Below are 8,439 nucleotides of genomic sequence, written 5' to 3'. Positions count from 1 at the left end.
GTAAAATATAATAGAGGAGTTGTTTGCAATATTGAACCAACTTGTATGTAAATCCAAACAGTTCTGCAACACTGATGTAACCTTTGCCAGTTTAAATCATATGAATCCTCTGACACCACAAGCAAGGTGCAAAGACAATAAGCAAGGTGGTTCAGTGAGAAGGCCTATTGTGTAATATACTGTTGAAGTAGGTCTACTGTTTTTTTTTTTTTGCTAGGTGGTCCGTGAAACACTGACAAATAGTAATATTGCAGTCTATTAAATAATGCAAACACAAAACAAGAACATCCAAACTATGCACAGAATTAACAATGTCCTCTTTTTGCCAGACGATGCAGACATCTGGCCTACAGATCCTTTGTAAGATGGTGCTGGGATTATTTAGGGAAAAAGGTCTGAGTTGTTGTTTCGGCTTGTATTGTCCTGGGGATCCGAAGGGACAACTCACAAAACACATTCGTTGGCTGTGATGATTCTATTACATTGCTCTTTGATTGTGCTGGGCCATAGGTGTTATTGTGCTGGGCCATAGGTGTTATTGTGGAGATGTCGCTTTCATCCTCCTCCTCCTCTTGATCAACCCGAGGTCTTCTAGCTGGCCTTGGATGAAGAGGCTTGATGGCAGTAGAGGTAGCAGGCCCCCATGCCCATGGTGTACCCGAAGTGCTTGTATCAATACTCATACTTTTCATGAAGTATTCTGTTTGGGTACCTAAAGTAAATAAATGTGTATTACTGTCAAGTTACAAGATACTAATAGTACACAGGACATTCACTATCTCACACAAAACTGTACTGGCACAATGGAAACAAACATATTTTAGTGACTGTGGTAAGGTGTATGATGTACTAAGTAGCACACCCACAAGAAGACTTTCGGTAATATCAATTCTATCTGTTATGCAATTCATGGGTTTCATCAGGTCCATTTACACAGGTGTATTAATCAAGCACCATGCAGTCTGCATTCATAATCGAGGTGCTTGATTTTATACACCTGTGGAAAGTAACCTGAAGAAACCCATGAATTGACTTTCCCAAACATTGACGAGCACATAAGAACCTGTATTAGCCTACTAGAAAAAGACTTCTAGAAACTAACTAGCACAACAATAAAAGTTAGATCACAAACCTTTCCTTAACGTGATGACCTAATGTAGGCTAGAAAGCTGTGTAGCCTGACATGAGGATGTGCTCTGGAAGACATACAAAACACTAAGTAAACAGCAAGTAATCAAACAAAACATCATTGCAGGCCTACAGTACAAAGGTCAATGTAATAATGGCAAGACGACATAAATTAGACTGAAGTGTAAATACCTGAGCTCTATAGCAGTGTTTCCCAAACTTTTTTTCTGGCGACCCACTTTTTAAAAATGACAGACCATCGCGACCCATTTCACTTCAAATCTACCCTGCAACCCCCAATATTGTTTTAGGCCACAGGTTCTCCAACTTTTCTATGCCTCCCCCAACCATACATTGCTATAGGATCCCTGCTTTGAACACGGTTGTGTTGCATTTTGAGCACCATCAGCGTTTAATGCGCATCCGAAAGTAGGGGAAATTCTTGCATGTTGCGCAGTCGTCATTCGTCAGCATAGTAAGCTGTTCCTGTATTTCTAAAAAAAAATGTAGGCTACGTAGCGTTGCAGACAAATGGGTCCATAACAAGTCGTTATATTGTATTGTTGTATTATATTATATTGTATAGCCGTTATATCAGAACAAGAGGCGTTTGCGCAATAGCCGGAAGAATGCACCTTACCTTGGCGTTAGCGAGGTAGAAAACGAGAGGAATAGTGTTTTAAAATGCCCATTTAAATTGTAGACTATAATGCACTGTTGTGCATTTTAAATCAGAAATAAGGTTAGATGCTATTAACTTTAAAGATTGCATCTGCAATCGAAACTTTATGCAAATTGAATGGCCTTATGTCCGGTCTATGGATGTCTGCTTTAGTTGACAGCACGGTCAAATAGATTTTAATCAATAAAGTTGAGGAGCTGGTATCTATTAATGTTTGTGCAAATAGGCGGATTCATGTCCCTTGCAGTTTGCAACTGCGAGGTACATGGCAGGCGCCCCACAGAACGGTTTCATTTTGAGAGGAAGATATCCATGCTGGCACCCCCTCTGCGATGCGTTCGTTTCATGCGCCAGTTTCATGAGCTTTTATGACAAAACCGTGACTGTGGTAGTTAACAATCTACATCCTAATAGAAAACTGTTAGCTTTCCTGGTATCAAATGACAAATGGTATCAGTTAGGCCTATAACACAACATAAATTGTGCTGGCGACCCAAATAAAATCTCCTGCGACCCACCCGTGGGTCGCGACCCAGACTTTGGGAAACACTGCTCTATAGTGATAGCAACTTATCCTAGTGCACGGGTATTGTGTTTTTGATTTTCCCTGTTCAGACTAGAACAATACCCGTACTTAGTTGAGCATAAGATATTGTTGCTAATATTATTATTTGTGGTTTAACGCTTAGGTTAGAAGATTATAGGTTCAACAAGCTAAATCTCTGGGTAGTGTGGTCAGTTTCTTATGAGTGTAGCTACACCAGGCACGTAACTGAAGCATTCCGTTCGCGTTATGTACTGCAACAATAGCTTCCAATAGGCCTAATCAATGGAAGTAGCTACACCTGGTGTGTTAGTGGCCTGTAGGCTACGTTCGGGAAAATAGACCATTCCTTTAATGGATTTTACCAGAGCCCTTCCTATTAGACATTCTCTGATTTTACACGTCGCGAACAGAACACTTCAGTTACGTGCCTGGTGTAGCTTCCTGTAATATAGGCTAGCCTAAGCCTAGCTTGTACCCTTTTCATGCATGCTAACGTGAAGAATATGAACATGCTATTTTGTAACAGACGTTAGGTGGAAAAGTTTGTTTGTACTTACAGCCTGTGAGCCTGGTGGTCGATCGTCATGACGGTACAGAGCCAGGTTTTCAGAACATCGATGCAAAACCACTTTCTAACTGTAGGCAGTGAGTGTGGTCGAAATGATTGGAACACAGAACTAATGTTGCACTACTTCGGTGGTGGTGTTCCAACGATAAATCCGAACCATTTCTTCCTCAACTCTTGCTTCTAAGGCAAGACATGCAACATTGATGTGTTATTGCCACAAATAACACTGGCACGTTTTTTTTCCGCTATGTTAGCAACTTGCTGTTAGCTCCTAGCTGCAGAGAGACAATCCCCTAGCCGCAAAATCTTCCAGTCTTCCTGTAGGCGGTCACAAGCCAAGGTGGGCGAGGCCATGAATAATCAGTTTCCCTTCCTTGTCATTGGGAAGGGCTCTTTCTGATTCGCTTGTTTTTCCGTGTATTTTCTTTCATTGGCTACTGCGGGCAATGGGGGTAGAAGATCATTTTCACGTGCAGCATGCATATGCAACTTGGAGTGAGCTATAGTATTTCGAAAGTAACAAGTATTAAACGGTTTCTCAGTGAATGAGACCTTTAACTTTCACTAGTTGAGTCATACCTCTCCCGTGTCGGTACATGCACTCAAACGCTCTGGTGCGCGGCTGGACTGTGTTAGCATGTTGCTATGCTAGCGGGCTTTGACGGTAACTAAGCGTAGAAGTAATCAAAAACATCCACGTTTTCCCGACTTAAATACAGTTGCATGAGTAGTTGATAGAAATGCTACGGCCACGCAACATGAAACATGCCGATTTTCCAAGCGAATAAACCGGAGAACTACAATGTGTGGCGCAATAGCACTTGGGAGTACTTCGACCTAGCGTAGTAGTATTGTTAACACCTAATTGTAGATCCTATCCACCACAGAGTTTAGAATCCATGCTGGATCGACCCTCAGCCTCTCCCTCCCCTCTGAGCGAGAGAGAGGCACACACACTAGAGATGCACTGATGGGCTATTATTTCAACCATAACTGCATAGCAAAACTTATCATCCATCAGCCATCCATCAGCACCAAAGTTTTTTGACCAATTTTCAAAACCGCATCCGCCCACCACCCGCTGGTTGTTTTAATATGGGTGATGCAGCGCTGCTGACGTGAGGCTAGAAAGCCCTTGCCTGTTCTAATGCAGCAAATATATTAAAAGGCTAAAGTCGTACATTGGCTATGTTGTAGCCTATCCCCAGAATATCAGCAGCAAACTCAGTCTCTGTCTCGCAAAACAGTCTCCAAATAAAACACACATCGGCCTGTTGCCTATTCTGCTAGCTTGTGACAATATATCGTCCAAAATGCTTGATTGCATTGCATTCTCCACATTTTTAGCTAAATTTTCATGTACCACATCAGCATTTTTGTTCAGTGAATCTTTTGTAAATTGCTTTACAATAGCGTCGGGCCCTTGTCAGCAGCCTTCGGCTTGCCTCTTGCCACTATTCACTCCTTGTCTTCCGATGTCATTTCTGAGTCATCTACAGATGTTTACACACATTCACCTCCCTAAATAGAACCAACTTGACGTTGACTTCAACCTGTGTTATATCCTAGATGAGACTGCCTGGGTTATTTTGTTTCGATATTAGCCTATATATAAAACACATAATTGTAGCCTACCATTCAGGGAATAGGCATTTAAAAGAGAGACAGAGAGTGATATGACTCCGAAATGACATCGGGCGATGGCAGTGCGAGATGTTCAGAACGTAAGAGCTAAAACTTCTACAAACTCAATAACATCCACAGCGGAAAAAGAAGGTAAGAAAAATAGTCGGAAAACTTAGATGTGTAAGGCAAGCAAGCAAGTTTGGCAGTTGTTACTAAAAATGTGAACATGGACGTTGCACTGTTGTGCGGTGGACTTTCAGAATGAGTCGGAGTTTCTTTAATATCGAGGCGTCATATTTGTCCGAAAAAATGAATTGCGCTGTCTGTCTGAAAAAGACGCGCTCGTGGAGTCAAAATGAATGGGAGTCTTCAGAACAGGCTTGTCAGTCACCCTGACATAACAGTGTGTAAAGTAGCCTATAATGTGAATGACTTGTTATTTTATCAAGGATTTCTTTCTTTTTGCAAAAAATAAAGTACAATAGGCATTAATTAGTAGGCCAAGAGCATGTTGAAATTATGTGGCAAATTGCGTTTTTTATTACAATGATAAAATTGTAAAAGGACGTGACCGAAGCTGAGGCAAGCCAGGCAATAGGCCTATAGGCCCGACGGTAATTGTAAAGCAAAGATTCACTGAACAAAAATGCTGATGTGGTACATGAAAATGTAGCTAAAAATGTGGAGAATGCAATGCAATCAAGCATTTTGGACGATATATTGTCACAAGCTGGCAGAATAGGCAACAGGCCGATGTGCGTTTTATTTGGAGACTGTTTTGCGAGACAGAGACTGAGTTTGCTGCTGATATTCTGGGGATAGGCTACAACATAGCCAATGTACGACTTTAGCCTTTTAATATATTTGCTGCATTAGATCAGTCTTTCTAGAACAGGCAAGGACTTTCTAGCCTCACGTCAGCAGCGCTGCATCACCCACATAGCCTAGGCTACATTAAAACAACCAGCGGATGGTGGGCAGGTGCGGTTTTGAAAATTGGTCAAAAAACTTTGGTGCTGATGGATGATAAGTTTTGCTATGCAGTTATGGTTGAAATAATAGCCCATCAGCGCATTTCTAGTGTGTGTGCCTCTCTCTCGCTCAGAGGGGAGGGAGAGGCTGAGGGTCGATCCAGCATGGATTCTAAACTCTGTGGTGGATAGGATCTACAATTAGGTGTTAACAATACTACTACGCTAGGTCGAAGTACTCCCAAGTACTATTGCGCCACACATTGTAGTTCTCCGGTTTATTCGCTTGGAAAATCGCCACGTTTCATGTTGCGTGGCCGTAGCATTTCTATCAACTACTTGTGCAACTGTATTTAAGTCGGGAAAACGTGGATGTTTTTGATTACTTCTACGCTTAGTTACCGTCAAAGCCCGCTAGCATAGCAACATGCTAACACAGTCCAGCCGCGCACCAGAGCGTTTGAGTGCACGTACCGACACGGGAGAGGTATGACTCAACTCGTGAAAGTTAAGGTAAGAAAATATATTACTACCGACATTGGGTGGCGTGTTCCTTGCGTGCATAGTGGGGTTTAAAACATGCCAAAGTCTTAGTAGCCTGTTTAACATCCAAAGACAGTCATTGTACTTTTCAAGAGTTAATAACATAGAGTTAATATAACATTACAGCCGTGTGAGACCAAAAATAAATAGGCGGTCAAGTCGACTAATCGCGGCAGCACTACTGTTCTTCAACACACACATACATACACACACCTCAGCAGAACCCTGATCGAGATGTACAGTCTGTGTTTTGCCGCCGCTAGAGAGATAAAAGGACATCATCTGATCTGTCCGTTATTTCATCACACGTCAAAACACACACACACACACACACATCTGACTTTCTCCAACTTTTGCACATCTCCATAGAACTTTTTATTTATTATTTTTGATTTCTCCTCCATCTATCTACCCATGTCCTTGATTGCCTAGCCTTTCTGCCCCCCCCCCATCCCCAACACACACACAAAAAACACACACACTTTTGTGGCTTATCACGTCCGACTGTGTCGGTCATCGTAAGACAAACGTGCAAAGCCATAACGGTTCACCTCGGTCCGAAATATATCCAGTTGCCTTTTACTGTGCCCGAGACAGAGGAACTCGTATCCGGATTTCTGCGAGATCATGGAATGCCCCAATGTTTGGGAGCGGTATAGACGGGACACATATTGACATAAAACAGCCAGCCGTCAACGCCATGGATTACATAAACAGGAAACACAGGTTCTCCCTGAACGTCCAAGCTGTGTGCGACCACAAATACAGGTAGGCCTAATCAAAGTTTTTGAACTCTCTTGTGCTCTTTCTAAAGGCTATCCATGTATGTTCCTCTATTGACTGTTTGCTTGCCTTACAGATTCATGGATGTGGTCATAAAATGGCCTGGAAGCGTTCACGATGCGCGTGTCTTCGCCAATTCCAAAGTGAACACGTACCTCAAGACTGGGAAGATACCTTCACTTGAAAGGCAGATAGTGGAGGAAGAGGAGCCAATACCTACCTTTCTCTTGGGGGACCCTGCTTACCCCCTTCTCCCTTACCTTATGAAAGAGTACTCAGGTGGAGGCTCTACCCCATCAGAACAATACTTTGGACTCATTTTGTGTAGGGCCCGTATGGTAATTGAATGCTCATTTGGTCGGCTCAAGGCCAGGTTTGCAGCCCTGAGGCGTCCCATGGACATAAACCTCCGCGATCTGCCTAATGTTATTTATGCCTGCTTTGTCCTTCACAACTACTGTGAGGCCTGTAACGACACTGTGGATCACCAAGTTGAGCAGGAAGCCATACAGTGTGACAGGGATCTGCAGCCTCCCACCCAGGCAAACACATATCTGACTGACAGTAATGAGGTGAGAGGAAAGAGAGTGAGGAGAATCCTCACGAAATACCTTGATCCTTAATGGCCAATGGACTAGATTGAACGTGTGGACACTGGACAGTGACTAAGGTGGCTACTGGCTGTATGTTCTTTACAGCAAGGTGAGCACTGGATCCATGAGGACACCGTGATTTATGCAGATCAGTATACCTATTGTGTATTCAGCACAGCATTGTTAAAATGACTTTTTTGATTGAACTAACAAGCCACTTGTTTTCCTTTAGTTATTAGTCCACTTGTTTAGTCCACATGATCAGTGTTTAATATCATGTGTGTTTCAACATTTGCTAGGCTGCAAACTTGTTCTTTATTTTGACTTTTATTGCAATAGACAACAACAATAAAAAAAGATCCCATGAATAATAAAGTGCCATATTCATAAAGTGTCATATTCAAGTTTTTTCACTCCAGGGCAAACATGTCTAACAGAACTGAACGTGGGCCTCTGCCCAGCGATTGAGAAAGAATGAAGTGTTTAAACAGTAGGCAGGTTTTAAACGAAAATAATAATATTACAAAATGTAAACTTGGTATCACTTTGTCTATGACAATGACAAAAGGTCAACATCTTCCTCATCGGAGTGTTCCTCTTCTAGTAGTCGTCTGTAGGAGGATGGAGGTACAGGGGCCATGGGCTGAGCAGTGTATGAATGAGCAGGGCCCGTGTGTTGTGGTGTGTATGGATGTGCAGGGTCCATGGGTGGTGGTGTGTATGTATGTGCGGGGGCCATGGGTGGTGGTGTGTATGTATGTGCGGGGGCCATGGGTGGCAGTGTGTATGTACAGTATGTGCGGGGGCCATGGGTGGTGCTGTGTCTGTATGTGTGGGGGCGATGGGTGGTGGTGGTGTGTATGAATGTGCGGAGGCGATGGTGTGTATGAATGTGCGGAGGCGATGGGTGGTGGTGGTGTGTATGAATGTGCGGGGGTGATGGGTGGTGGTGGCTGAGAGGTGATGTGTCTCACAAGGAACTCAAAGCTATGGCTTAT

At 43.0% G+C, this 8,439-nt stretch overlaps 1 long non-coding RNA gene across 1 annotated transcript; it reads right to left on the bottom strand.

The window, feature by feature from the left end:
- Nucleotides 1–460: 460 nt before the first annotated feature.
- On the bottom strand, nt 461–2,939 carry LOC143136753 (uncharacterized). The gene is made up of 3 exons (XR_012989432.1): nt 2,915–2,939; nt 1,133–1,196; nt 461–712 (listed from the first exon to the last, which is right to left on the bottom strand). It is a non-coding gene; the product is annotated as an uncharacterized LOC143136753 (long non-coding RNA).
- Between the last annotated feature and the right edge of the window lie 5,500 nt (nt 2,940–8,439).

Source organism: Alosa pseudoharengus, unplaced genomic scaffold (assembly GCF_046254945.1).
Source record: "Alosa pseudoharengus isolate Yale_2024_CS ecotype anadromous, Long Island Sound unplaced genomic scaffold, YU_APseudo_1.1 YU_APseudo_1.1_scf_20, whole genome shotgun sequence".
Taxonomy (NCBI): Eukaryota; Metazoa; Chordata; class Actinopteri; order Clupeiformes; family Clupeidae; genus Alosa; species Alosa pseudoharengus.
Note: the sequence above shows the minus strand (reverse complement) of the source record. Positions and strands in the feature narration are given on the sequence as shown.